Here is a 14,476-nt window from a genome sequence, read left to right as displayed (position 1 = left end):
TGCTTACACATTTACTGACTCAGCTTTCCTCTTGCAGTCGGCATCATTGCGTTTGTTTTGTGAGATGGAAGAGGACTTTGTGGACTGGTGTCTGACATATGGGTTAATGTTGGACTTGTGGGCTTGGGCAGCACTGGGTTGGGATGTTTTCTTGATGCACACTTAACCTTTATATAAAACTCTCTTACACATGCGTTTCTGTGGATTTGTTTCTTTACAGTACCCAGACTAACACAGGGGTCTACTTCTGTTTTTCAATGAAAAAAATATTTTTTCTTTCCCCTTTGTCAAGGAAGTCTTTATGCATTTTGTTTATGGTAGTTCCATAATCTGTTGTCAATTTGTGACTTAGGAGTGAAGGAGTGGAGCTTAGCCTGTCAATCAGGTCACAGCTTGATGATCTCATTTGGAAGCGCTAAGGAGATATATAGCTCATTGGAGACAGGACACACGCTCAACTCCCTGCGAGACATTCCTACAGACAAGACACATGAAGCTACACTAGAGCCCTAAAACTAAAGGAGCCACATGGAAACCCCTGACAGCACTGAGATGGTTCCACTGCCACTGGATCCACAAGATTTCCCATCCACTGGCCTGCGATCTTCCTGCATTCGGCGTCATTGCATGTGTTTCATGAGTCTGAAGAGGAATTTATAGATTGGTATCAGACATATGGACTAATATCCAACTACTCTTGTATATAAAGCTCTCATACACGTGAGATGCGTGTCTGTGAATTTGTTTCTCTATTCAACACAGACCAACACACTGTTAAGAGTCAAGTCACACTAGCAGATAGACCTAAACTGATGATTTAAAAAACAAACCACCCTACTGTCTCAGAGTTAATGCTGACTCACAGTGACCCTGACAGGGTTTCTGAGGCTGTGCATCTTCCTGAAAGCAGCTAGCCTCATCTTTCTCCCTCAGAGTGGCCAGTTTGAACCGCTGACCTTGTGATTAAGCAGTCTGACACTTAGCCGACAGTCACCAGAACTCTTTACAGTGGTATCTTCTAAAAATTAAATTTTCTGTTTCTTAGTTTATCTTAAAGTAATTAACTTTTGTATATTGATCTTGATTCTAGTCACTTTGCTAAAATCTTAAAATGTAACAATCTATTTGTAGTTTCTCTTGGATTGTCTGGATAGAAAGAAGGTTCATTGTTCACCAAGAATGGTCACTTCTTCCTTTCCAAGCCTGATACGATTTTTCTTTTTTTCCCTCGATTACTTTGACTAGAGCCTTCCATGAAATGATGACCCAAAGTGGCCACAGTAAGAACCCTCGCTTTACTTTAAAGGAGACGTTTCTAATGTACCGGCTACTTGCTAGAGGTTTCTGATAGGAACCCCTCACCAGGTAAGTTAAGGATGCATCCTTCTATCCTGAGTTGGCTAAGAGATTATCATTGTAAAGTAAGTGTTACTTTTTTTATTTTAAGTGTTACCTTTTGATGACTACTTATCTGTAGCTGTTGATCAATCACTGGTTCCTGCCACAGTTTTGTTACGTGATTTATGCTAATAAATTTTTCTATGTTGACTACTATTTATATTCCTTGGCTGCAATGTTTAAAAGCAACTTATATTTGTTAGGTTGTATTCTGAACTTTCCCATCTGCTCATCAGTGAGTCCAGAAAGTTATAGGCCAGCAACATACTCTCCCTGGCTAGTTGAGGAGCCTCGTGCAATCAGTTGAATTTGTCCACTCCTATCTGTTTTCTAGAACAGTTTGTACAGGATAGGTGCTGCTAATTCTCGGAAGTCTGGAGCACTTGGCTACAAAACCATGTGGGCCTGCCAAGTTTTTGTTTGGTTTTGTATTTGGGTGAGTTGACTTAATTTCCTATTCATGTTTTTAAATGGCTGTTGGTCTCCGACTTGTTTCTATTGAGTCAATTTTGGTAAGCTATATTATACTCTAGTCTACTGTCCATTGCATGTTGGCTTTGACAACTTCTGGCCTAATGGGATTTGTTCACTGTTTACTCTACTGTGTATTTATAGTTCCGCTCTTTGTCATGAGCAATGTTCTGTGTCTTTGAGCTCTACTGCCCGGCCTCTACTACATCCATGTTTCCAAATCGCTGGGTCTGTTTTGAGACCACATCTACAGCACGTCTTTGTTTTCTCATTAGGCCATTTCTAGGCATGCTCTAATATCATCTTCCGCATACTTTCTTTGGGTTGACTGCTGACATTGGCTAGCTTCTTCAGTTGAACTCCTAACTTGTTTGATTGTTAATATTATTATTCTTTCTTAATTTCTAATGTAAGCCTTTCAGGAAATGAATTTCCCAAGCCACAGTCCTTCCTCTCACCACCACTACCAACCCAAATCTAATCTGCCAGCCAGTCCTGCTGGTTTTTCCCAGATTCACCCATTCTGCCTTTGTCGTCTTAAGATGATGAGGGAGGAAGGGGGATGGGGGGGAACAGGTGCACTTGAGCTGGTTCTGCCCCAGGGACATCCCCCGTGTGTGTCAGAGAAGTGCACTCTAGGGCTTCCAAGGGCTGATTCTTCCACTGTAGAGTGCCAGGCCACTCTTGGTGGAAACTGATAACTGAATTGCATCAACCCTCTAGGCATCTCTACGGTCCTGAGATCTCTATGTCCAAGGGCCCACTGGTGGTACTCTGGGACAAGTGTTGGCTGCTAACCACAAGGTTGGAGGTTCAAACCTATCAGGCGCTCCTCGGGAGAGAGAGGAGGCTGTCTGCTCCCATACAGACTGACCCTCTCAGACATCCTGACAGGGTTGCTATGAGGTGATGCAAACTCAATTCAGTAACAGAGAGTTCTTCTCGTTATACTGTTCAATACATTCAAAACAGAACTTATCTGATTTCACCCCAATCCGATTTGCCTTCCTGTGTACCTCATCTCAGTGTAGAACTCTGGGATGAATCCTAGACTTCTGCTCTTGCCTAAATCCCACCGGTTACTATTTCTTGAGCATTTCTGACTTCTTCCTCCATTCAGCTGCTCCGTTCAGGTTCTCGCCAGCTTTGGGGTGGCACTTTCCATGAGTCTCAACTGGGTTTTCTGGTTCCGAAACAATCCATTTGCCCTAAGGTCACCGGGGATTTCTCCCAAATGCAAATCTAATCCTGTTAACCACCCATCTGCCAGGGCTGTAGTGATCAAAGGATAAAGTCCAAGCCCTCAGCGTGGCAACCCACAGAGCTGAGTCTTCTCTGATTCAGTGTGCTTGCCTCAACGTCCCCTACTCTAAGGTTCCACTAGACCAGTGGTTCTCAACCTTCCTAAAGCCATGACCATTTAATACAGTTCCTCAGGCTGTGGTGAACCCCCAACCATAAAATTATGTTCGTTGCTACTTCATAACTGTCATGTTGCTACTGTTATGAATCGTAATGTAAATATCTGAGATACAGGATGTATTTTCATTGTTACAAATCGAACATAACTAAAGCATAGTGATTCATCACAAAACATTATGTAATGATATATTGTAAAATATTTGTGTGTTTTCTGATGGTCTTAGCCAACCCCTGTGAAAAGGCTCCTTCACCCCCCAAAGGGGTCACGACCCACAGGGTGAGAACCGCTGCACTAGACCAAAACCAAACTCACTGCCACCAAGTCTACTACAGCGATTCTCAGTCACAGGGCCCTTACAGGACAGAGCAGAACTGCTCCAAAGGGTTTCCCAGGCTACAAAACTCTACGGGAGTAAACTGTCTCATCTTTCTTCCACTGAGCGGCTGTTGAGTTTGAACATTTGACTTTGAAATGCCCAGAAGAGAGATGCTGTGTCAAGCTTTCATGTCCACCATCGCTACCCCAATGTCCTCTTTTCATGACTGAAGTATACCTCTTCTATGAATCTTCTCCTGAACCCCCTAACCCCTGCCCCAGTTCCTTTAGAGAAGGGGCCTCTTCCACTTTTATGGCCCACCTATACTCTCAACCCAATTGTACACCTGGGGTGGGGCGTGGGGGCAGACACCAAGCCCTAGTTACGACTGCAGAGTCACTATCTTGGCATGAAACAGGTGACTGAAAAATGAAAATGCATTAAAAAACTGAATCAGAGCTTTACACATCAACTAAAAATCATCTGGAAATGAGGCGACTTAGGTTATAATGAATAGGATCAGGAAATAAAAACATCAACGGTACTTTAGAATTCCGCTCCATTTTTAAGAAATGTGAACAAATCTGAATCATACATAAATATAAGTAGGACCTACTTACCACCTGGAAAAATAGGAGAAAATGAATCAAATGTCACTTCTTGAGAAAACAAGTCAGTAAAGCCATGTTCATACCAGAATTCAACATCAACACATGGCACAAATACCAACAGGCCAGCTAGCACTCACTATCAACCTAGGCCAGGGAGGTAGGGCTGCATCTAGAGAACAGCACTGAGAAAGGAAAGCCATTTCCATTTCTAAGTATTTCACAAACTTAAAACCACTTTCTACCATTCACAAGTGCTCTCAAATACAAATTAACAAAGACTAAATGAATGTATTTCTTCTGCAAAAAATTACAAGAAAACTGCCATCTGTACCATGGGAGGTCGTATTTTCAATTACAGGGTAAGTTAAGCTCTGGGGAAAAGAGAAGGGAATGAATAGAGAGAGAGCACAGTATCACCACCCCCTCAGCCTCAACTCCTCCCCAACCTGGCAGTTAGTGGCTCATCTCATACCCCACTGCATCAAAGGAAATCTAAATTCTCTGGACCAATAGATAACTTCATGATAAATGGAGAACAGATGGCATGCGTCTAAGACTCCACCTTGCTTGGATCCCAGGCGATGCTCATGGAGTAGCAATCAAGAAATCAATGACTTCTGCCCTGGGCAGATCTGCAGCAGGAGACCTCCTTGAAGAGCTGCAAAGGAAAGGCATCCTGTTGAGGACTAAGGACCCAAGCCACTGTCTTTTCAATCACCTCCTATGCATATGAAAGTTGGACATTAAATAAATAAAACTGCAGGAGAAATAATGCATTTGAATGCCAGTGCTGGTTAAGAATATTCAACATGGTACAGACGGCCAGAAGAACAAACAGCTCTGTCTTGAAAGAAGTACAACCAGAAAGCTCCTTAGAGGCAAAGACGAGGAGACATGGTCTAATGCACTTTGGACATGCTAGTAGCAGAGACCAGTCTCTGGAAAAGGACATCACGCTTGGTACAGTAGAGAGGCAACCGAAAAAGAGTGGCTGTAACAATGGGCTCAGACATACGAACAACTGTGAATGGCACAGGATCTTCGGTGTTTGGTTCTGGTGTACACTGGGTTGTGAGTCGGAACCAACCTGTCAGCATCTAACAACAACAACTGTGTCGAAGGGAGTCTACTTTCATCTCTTCGAATGAACTTCTAAGAACTTTTCACCCTATGGAAATATTCATTGATGACAACAAAAATTTAACTACTAAGACCTCCAGATGGTTTAAAAGGTAAAAAAAACCTGCAAAACTCCATACCCAATGACAGCAGGGGACTGGTTAAATACACTATACTCTCTCTGCTAGAAACATAGTCTCCAAGAGAATATCAACTCACATGTAAACAGTGTGGTTCTCCCCAGCTAGTAAGATGCAGGGGTACTGGAGTTGGGGGGGGGGGGTCACAGCACTCCTGTTTCTGCACACCTTATTGTCAGCATTACAGTTATGAGGTGCCAGGTAGTTGGTTCTGAGTCAGGGGACACTACAGATTAACAGAACAGGGTGTCACTCTCACAGTTGTTGCGACATTTGAGCCCACTGCTATAGCCACTTCTTCACAGCACAATGTATGTGCTACAGACAGTGTTAAATATATCTGTAGGGGACCAGTGGTGTGAGTGGTGATACTGGGAGGGTAGAGGGAGAGTGGGTAGGAAAGAGGGAACCGATTACAAGGAACTACATGTGACCTCCTCCCTGGGGGACGGACAACCGAAAAGTGGGTGAAGGGAGACGTCGGACAGGGCAAGATATGACAAAATAATAATTTATAAATTATCAAGAGCTCATTAGGGAGGGGGGAGTGGGGAGGGAGGGGGAAAATGAGGACCTAATGCCGGGGGCTTAAGTGGAGAGGAAATGTTTTGAGAATGATGAGGGCAATGAATGTACAAATGCACTTTACACAATTGATGTATGTATGGATTGTGATCAGAGTTGTATGAGCACCTAATAAAATGATTTAAAAAAAAAAAAGAGCAGATTCAAAAATATATATCTGTAGGTTGCCCACCAAGTACAAAGTTCAAAAGGCAGGCAGGGTCAGGGAAGCATGCTGTCTCACTCAAAATTACAACCTAAGCCATGAAACAAAATGTGTACAAAACTGTTGAGTGGGAAACGAATTTGCTCTGTAAACACTCATTTGAACCGCCATAACATGCCCAGGAGGAACAGAGAAGGATGGGCAATACAGATTTGGGAGGGGCACGGGCTGCTTTTCATTTTGGAGCCACTAGCCAGGTGAAATCTATGTAGAGAACAGGCTCTCCTGCCTCAACCATGCCACTCATGACCCCTAAGAGAAGATGCAGTGAAGCCTGTCAGCCGATGTGTGTTCGGGGAAAGAGGATTTCCCTCACTGCCTGCGCATGCCAGCCTCCTGCTGTTCACAGCTTCATGCCATCCCCTCCCACGGTGCATTAGGTTTCGTCCATATGACCAGTAGAATATGGGCGTGAGGGTGCGCCATTTCTGGGGTTAGGTCACCAAAAAAAGTTGTGGCTTCCATCTCTCTCTTTTGGACCACTGGCTCTGGGGAATGCCAGCCACAATGCTGGGGTAGCCCAGTGGCCAGGTCCACATGGTGAGTAACTTGAGGCCCTGCCAACAGTCAAGGCAGTGAGCTGGGACTCCCCACTAGGGCCTTTGGATGGCTGCAGCCCCAGGCAACATCTTGACAGTAGCTCACAGAGACCTTGGCCAGAGCCAGAACCACAACTAAATGGCTCCCTCACTCCTGACCCACCAGAAACAGTGACATGGGTAAGTGTCTGAAGTTACAAGTTCAAAAAACATACTTGTTTGTAGTTTTTTATGTAACTTTTCCAACCGCCAAAGTCAAAAATTAGATTTACAATGGTACTATAAATACTTTTAAAATATATTTTAATAAACGGTAATAATGAAAACTTTTTTGATATTCAAATTTACATCAGAACCAACTTACAAAGGAGTTATCCTATTTTTATTCTTTAAATTTCTATCATGAATATGTAATAATTTTGGCCACTTAAAACAACAGCAACAAAAAAACCACCACCTCACAGGAGGAAAGTAAAAGCAAAGAGTCAAGACCAAGGAAGCAAAGCTATGGATAGAAGTATAAACATCAGTGTGTACGTATGTAAATACATCAATTAAAAAAAATAAAGGTATTGGTGTATGTACATATATTTATATGGCAATATATTGAGGTAGTGGACGGACTTTAGGCATCTGCTCAAGCCCTGCCTCAAGGCAAAAAACACTTTGTTCTAACAACCTGGCATTCTCTAATGCTCACACTCCTGGCACGATCGCCGAAGACAAAAATGGGTGCACAAGCAAATGCGGTGGAGCTGATGGTCTCCGGCTATCAAAAGATACAGGATCTGTGGTCTTAAAGGCTTGAAGTTAAACAAGCGGCCATCTAGCAGAGAAGCAACAAGCCCACACAGAAGAAGCACACCAGCCTTTGCAATCATGAGGGGTGGACAGGATCAGGTAACAGGCATCAGAAGACCCAAAACAAAAAAAAACATTATTGAGAATGAGGGGGGTTGGAGCAGAGACCCAAAACCCATCTGTAGACAATAGGACATCCCCTCACAGAAGGGTCATGAGGCAACCAGGGTGCAGTATAGCACCCATGAAACACCATACTGTGTATTCCTCTGGTTTCTTGAGGTTCCTCACCCCCCACTTTCATGACCCCAGTCCTGCCTTTCACTGCGGTCTAGACCGGAGCATGTACACAGGTATAGCTAAGAGCTCGCGACACACGGAATCCAGGTCAGATAAACCCTTCAGGAACAGTAATGGGCATTGCAATACCAAGAGGGTAGGGAGAAGGTGAGGACAGGTGGGGAAAAAGGGGGAACCGAACGCAATGATCGACACATAACCCCCGCCCCCCCCACACACACACACACAGGGGGAGGAACAACAGAAACCATGGGGGAAGGGAGACAGTGGTTGGTATAAGATATGAAAATAATGATTTATAATTTATCAAGGGGTCACAAGGTGGGGGTGAGAGAAAAAGAAGAGTTGATATCAAGGGCTCAAATAGAAAGTAAATGTTTAGAAAGTAACGATGGCAATATATGTACAAATATGCTTGATACAATTGATGTATGGTTATAAGAGCTGTAAGAGCCACCAATAAAATAATCTTAACAAAACAAAACACCACTACCATGGTGTTGATTCTAACTCTTAACGACCCTACATAGGGTTTGAGAGACTGTAAATCTTTACTAGAGCAGGCAGCCTCATCTTTCCCCTGTGGGGAAGATGGTAGCTTTGAACAGCCAACCTGTGTGTGTTACAGTATGGTGGCTTTCAGGATGCTGTGATGTGGGAAGCTTTGCCACTGGTCTATCTAATGCCAGCAGGCTCACCCATGGTAAACAGATTTCAGCAGAGCTTCTAGATCAGCAGTTCTCAAACTGTGGGTTGTGACCTCTTTGGGGGTCGAATGACCCTTTCACAGGGGTCGCCTAATTCATAACAGTAGCAACATTACAGTTATGAAGTAGCAACATTAAGTTATGATGTAGCAACTGTATTAAAGGGTCGCAGCATTAGGAAGGTTGAGAACCACTGATCTAGACTAAGAATAAGAAGACCTAGCAATCTACCTCTGAAAATTAGCCACTGAAAACCCTGTCAATCCCAGCAGACTATCGTCCATGACAGTGCTAGGAGGTGAGCCTGGCACACAACAGCGATCATGAAGGTAGCGCAGGAGCAGGCACCATTACCATTTAGTTCGACTGTGCATGGGGGTTACAGCGAGTGGAGTGGGCTCAGAGCAAAGACCAAACTCAACAGAGACCAACAACACAGCGTCCTGGTGCAACAGGCCAGCCTCCAGCTGCAGTGAGTTGTGCATGGACAATCTGAAGGAAAGCCTGGCAAACAGGGAGACCAGCCCCTTCCAGACACATGAACTGGGGGCTCCTGGGTGGAGTGGTGCTCCGTCCACTGAGGCAGAGGATGAGACCAAAAGAAAAGGTGGGGGCTGTTCCAGAAGGGCTGCCCAGGATGGCCTTGCAAGGCAGCCGAGGAGAGTATGAAGAAAGGTCTGAGGAAATACCAAATGTTGCTGAGAGCAGGGCAAATACGAGGAGCCAGAAAAGGAGCTCACGCCTCTCAGTTGTTTAGAGAAAACCGAACTCTGTACAGTGCTGCCCTCTGACACCGGGTCTTAGTGGGAAGGGGAGAGAGCAAATATGAAGGAGCTGAGGGCAGGGGACAAGCAGGAGCTGCACCCCACTGGCTCCAGGGAAGGCCCAGGGGGCAGGGGGATCAAGAGCAGCAAGGAAGCACACACACAAGCAGAGGAAGGAGAGCCCACACGCACTGCCAACTCGCAGCAACCCTATCGGACAGGACAGAACTTTAACTCTCAGAAGGGAGAGCGCTGGGAAAAGGCAGGCTTCGCTCCCAGGCGGATCTCACACACGCGCTCAGAGAACTGCCTGTCCGTTGGGAGCTCTCAGGCTATAGTTGGTACAGAAACTGACCACCACATCTTTCTCCCACAGAGCTGCTGGTGCGTTCGAACCACCTACATTAATTCAGGTTACCTGTTGGGTGGTTAACTGCTATGCCACGAGGGCTCCTTCTCAAGAGACCAGAAGTAAAAATTCAAGCCTAAGATTACTGAAGGCTGCAATCTGAGGGGTTTTCTCCGCGCTTTTAAAAAGAAAGAAAGTAACTTTGCCTTGTGTGATTTGATGAAAATTTAGTTAGCAAAGCTTCCCGTTCAGCACTGAGTGCCATCCCCTCAGTGTCACAGCCCTCCTCCCACCACCTCACTGGTTCCTCCTCCCTCATCCCGCTTTCCTGCCCCTTCTTGCTGGCTGAGCTCTCTCCCAGGGCACAGGCTGCCCTGGGGTCTCATGTGACTGGTGTTCTAAGGCAGGGTGGAGAACGTCTGGCTCCAGGGCCACAGAAGGCCTGAGAAACCATCAATACCAGCTCACCTCACAGGCCTCGCCAAGGAGAAGCAGTTCCAGCTATCACATTCAGGGTCAGTTAATGATTGACCAAATAAAAACAAGCTAATTTCAAAGCTGCTATTTGGGTCACAAATGATTTTATAAATATCCAAACGTCCTTGAGCAGAAAAAAGTCCCCCCCCATCTTACCCCGTGTTCTAAAGGGCTTGTGGACCTCCCGATGGTGTAAAGTTCACCTTTTAGGCCTGTCTGCTGTTTGGTTTAACAGTCACCCTTGGGGGCAGGGGAGAGCCTGTCATTTTTAAACCTGATAAAACTAATATATTACAAAGGCATATCATTCTGCCACGAACACAAGTCCTTTCAGCATCTCTCCCACTTCCTCTCCCTCAAGGCCTGAGTACTTTAATACCACCCTGTTCCTCATCGAAGATTAAGATGGGAATCTCTGGACCAGAGAGGGAGTCTATAATCCAAGATGAGATGTCCTACAAAGGTCTCATTATTTTACTTCTCTTCACTTAGGCTGCATTAAACCACTACCTATGACCCAGGCCAGAAGGCCCAGAGTGGCTGAATATGTAATACAGATGGTCCCCGACTCAAGACATCCTCAAGTTACAATGAACCCTGTTGTGCTTGGGTGTTTTGTGTGTGGTATACAGAATGATCCCATAACTGGAAAAGCAGGATGCTGCTCAGGTCGAAACCAGAAGTCTGCATGCAGTGCTTCCAAACAAACCAAGATCGATTTTGTAAAGCTTTTGATGACAGAAAAGTAATACAATCAAACTTTTTACAAAAGAGGTGCTTGGACTTCTGTGGGAACTGATTTACGCTAGCATCATGGGATGGAAGTCCTATCGGGGGCACTGCCTGTATAACAAAGCCATCTTGTTATACACCTCTTGGGAGTCTGAGAGGCAGGGACAGGGAGCAGGGGGATGAGAAGGGGGAGGACAAGAGGCAAGCTTGCTCTGTATGCCCACCTTGGGGGCAGGCTGGCCTGGTGCTGAGAGAACGATGATAAGTCCCTCGCAATGGGGAGAGAGGCCATTTTGATTAACGACATGGGGGGAGCCCCATTTCTCAAGGAGTAATTCAAGGCCTTTTAGGCTGGTGGGGAGTGGGGGGGGGGGGGGGTGTTGCATAGCCTGAGCCTGATAAGACAGGCCAGAGGACCCCAGGTTTGGCTGAAGAGGGTGCTTCAAGCGTCTCAGACCCTGGGTGACCTCAAACCCCTGGCAGCCTTTGGACCTGGGTGAAGCCATCCTCCATGGCCTACCATGAAGAGGGGAGTACCAGAAGAGCCCCTCACAGTGGGCAAGTAAGAAAGAGGCTCCAAGGGGAAAGGCCATTGTCTTCAGTAACTCTGGGTGCCAACGGCAAACTTGGAGCATCAGTCCGTAACTCCTAAAGCACCTGGCTTCCTGGACTGCCCTCTCCTGGTCTGCCTCTCACTTCGCTGACCAGCCCTTCTCAGTCTCAAAGGAGCCAGTGTCTGGAGTCACCGAGACACTCAATCCTAGCTTCAAGCCACCACTGTGCATCTCCTCACCTCCAACCCAAACGTTCAACTCCGGGCCTCCACTCACACCACTCCTGGGCACATCACAGGACTTGGGCCAAAACTGAACAAAGGCATCAAACCAACCAGCTGACCCTTGGAGGGGAGGGCACAGTGCTGTATGCAGCCACCCAGCCTCCCTCCCTGCCTCCGGAAGTTGGTCCTGCAGGAACCAAGGCGGTTCCCATCTGAGATGTCTCCCAGAGGCAGTACTCCTGCTGTCCCTGCTGGCACTAACTTCTGCAGCCAGAGACCTCCAAGGCGTCCTGCTTCCATGGCCTGCCCTTCCCCCAGGTTCCTGCACTCCCTCCACCTGGCACCAATGAGGTCTAGCACCACTGCCTACTTTTTGTGAAATAGGCTGAGCCCCGCTCTGCACATGTTCTGGTACACAATCCTGGTGACATGGAGGCCATTAGGCATAAGGAAGTTAGCTCACTGGCCCAAGGTCACCATCACAGACCGCCTCCAGAGCCCGGGTGTTAATCATTAAATGCTGCTGCTGCCCAATGAGTGTCAGGGGTGTAGTCAACCCCAACAAATGACAGACTGAAACGTATCCATGCTGTTTTGCAACGGAGGTGTCAGTGAACCCCTTGAGCAGAAGGCGGAGGGCAATGGGCGGCAGACTGTCACTCACTGCCACTTAGCAAGTGGCTAGGGCCAGGCACCATGCCTCATGCTTAGCCACGCACTGGATGCTAAAGAGAGAGCTAGTGAGGGGGCTGAAATTAGTTGTAAGGCTGGCATGCCTTCAGACAACTTCAAGAACGGCAGTATCTGTGAAGTGGACTTGCCGCAGGCTGACTCCTGTGGCCCCACATGGTGCAGAGTAGAAGTGGACTCACTCCACAGGGTTTTCACAGCTGTGACCTTTAGGAAGCAGATGGCTGGGCCTTTTTTCCAAGGCACTTATGGGTGGGTTTGAAAGCCCAACCCTTCAGTTTGTCATCAAGCACGTAACCACGTTGCCACCTGGGGGCTCCCAGACATGACCAAAAGCCCAGGTTGCTGCTGACCAGCATGCTGCTTACCACCTGGCTGTAGTCAGTGCTGCGGAAGCCCCGCTCAAGGGCTCCTGCAAACTAAACACAGGCACGGAAATGATTTGCAGACACCAAATGCAAGTTCCCATCTGTTCGTACCAGACAGGAAGGGCAATCCGCATCTTCATCGTTGTCCACGAAATGTATCAAGCACTAGAGTGAAAACTCATGGCCTCAAAAGCCCCCAGATTCCTTACCCCTGGGATCTGAACACTGGTCTGAGTGACTGTAAATGGAGGAAATGTAAAACTGAAGTGGACTTGGCATTCTTTAGTGACACTCAAGTTCATTTCAAACAAACAATACATACTTCAAACACCGCCATGTGATACCCACAGTTCAACATAACAAAGCAACTCATCAAATGAGCCCAGAAGGCTCCCAGGAGCCAGGCTGGCTGGCCTATGCTTCTGCCTCTGTCTGCCCGCTGCCCCTGCCCATCCAGCCAGCTACCTGCTCTGCTAGCTGTTTCACCCCCTGGATAATCCAAACCACATAGGCTGCCCAGGGGATGGGTGTGCGGTGTGTGTGTGTGTGTGTGTGTGTGTGTGTACTGCTCCACTGGGGTTCCAAGGCTGTGTGACTTTCCGCAGGCAGATCGCCAGGCCTTTCTACCATAGCACCGTTGGGTGGGTTTGCAGCACCAGAATTCAGTTAGGAGTCAAGTGCTTCACTGTCCACCTCAGGGACTCCTTTCACCAACTGCAATCTCACAGCCTTCCGACTCATAGCAACTCTATATGGCAACTCTATATGGCGGGGCGGAACTGTCCCCATGGGGCTCAGAGGCTGCTTGTGTTTATAGAGGCAGAAAACCTCACCTTCCTCCAAGTGCTGACTTTGCCAACCTCTTCGCTCACTACGCCTCCAAACGCGAAACTCAACGCTTAAGGCCAATTTGTAACCCACTTAGGGCGACAGGCATCCTCTGACTGGGCCAAATCCTCCTGACCCTTTAAGGTCCAACTCAAAGATCTCTTCCTCCCAGAAGCGCTTTCCGATCCTCACCACAACCACATCCCTAACAGCTGGTAGCTCCCAGTGGACACATTTTAAAGCCTAATAAATTCCTTGTGGGTGGAAACCCATTTGCCCCAAGCCTTCTCTCTCCACCCTGGGGCAGCGGCATTTGGTGACCTGGCACCTTCCAGTCCACCTCAGGTCACAGCAACTCCCGCACCCTCCTGCCAGGACAGAGAGTCACGTGGAGTCTTGGGTGCTCAGCTTTCCTTTCAGAACCCGAGCGAGCGAGGAAGGAGAAGCAGCCATCCCGCGAAAGCCCCAGGGAACATTCCAGGGGCTTCAGGGCACGAGCCCAAAGCAATCGATCCAAGAGTCCCCGTCGCCTGGACGCTTTCCTCCCGCCGACTGGCTCACCTTGGAGGCGGAAAGTAGCGGTTCAGGGGGGACCCCTAAGGAGCCCCCATTCATCACTCAGGGAGGGCTAGGGCGAAACCACAGCCACCCTGTTTCCCCGCGCGGCCTCGGACCCGTCGCACGGCACCACGGGCCCGGGTCTGTCCAACGACAGGCTCCCGGTGGCCCCTCGGGCACTAATGCTCGCCCGTCAGGAAAGCCACGCCACCTCTCGACGCCGAACCGCGCCGGACACTTGGGATCCCCACGCTCCATTTTAAGTTTCCGCACTTCCGGGAGGCCCTCCCACCTCCTTCCTGAGGCTCCCACGGGGA

General features: G+C 47.6%; 1 protein-coding gene and 1 pseudogene across 2 annotated transcripts in view; one reads left to right on the top strand and one right to left on the bottom strand.

The window, feature by feature from the left end:
* The window catches only part of LOC101654294, a 4,566-nt pseudogene extending 2,458 nt beyond the window's left edge, over nucleotides 1-2,108 (top strand).
* The window catches only part of TMEM248 (transmembrane protein 248), a 24,364-nt gene extending 10,184 nt beyond the window's left edge, over nucleotides 1-14,180 (bottom strand). The window contains exon 1 of one of the 2 annotated variants that reach the window (XM_045285206.1): nucleotides 14,163-14,180. The gene's annotated coding sequence lies outside the window, so the exon portion shown is untranslated. Of the gene's footprint in view, nucleotides 1-4,781; nucleotides 4,860-14,162 lie in introns of those variants that run through there. The other variant, XM_004705576.2, reaches the window with a different exon arrangement.
* Between the last annotated feature and the right edge of the window lie 296 nt (nucleotides 14,181-14,476).

This window comes from Echinops telfairi, unplaced genomic scaffold, assembly GCF_000313985.2.
Source record: "Echinops telfairi isolate 266 unplaced genomic scaffold, ASM31398v2 ScPeMD7_5;HRSCAF=22, whole genome shotgun sequence".
Classification (NCBI taxonomy): Eukaryota; Metazoa; Chordata; class Mammalia; order Afrosoricida; family Tenrecidae; genus Echinops; species Echinops telfairi.
The sequence above is the reverse complement of the archived record's forward strand: the minus strand, read 5'-3'. Positions and strand labels throughout refer to the sequence as shown.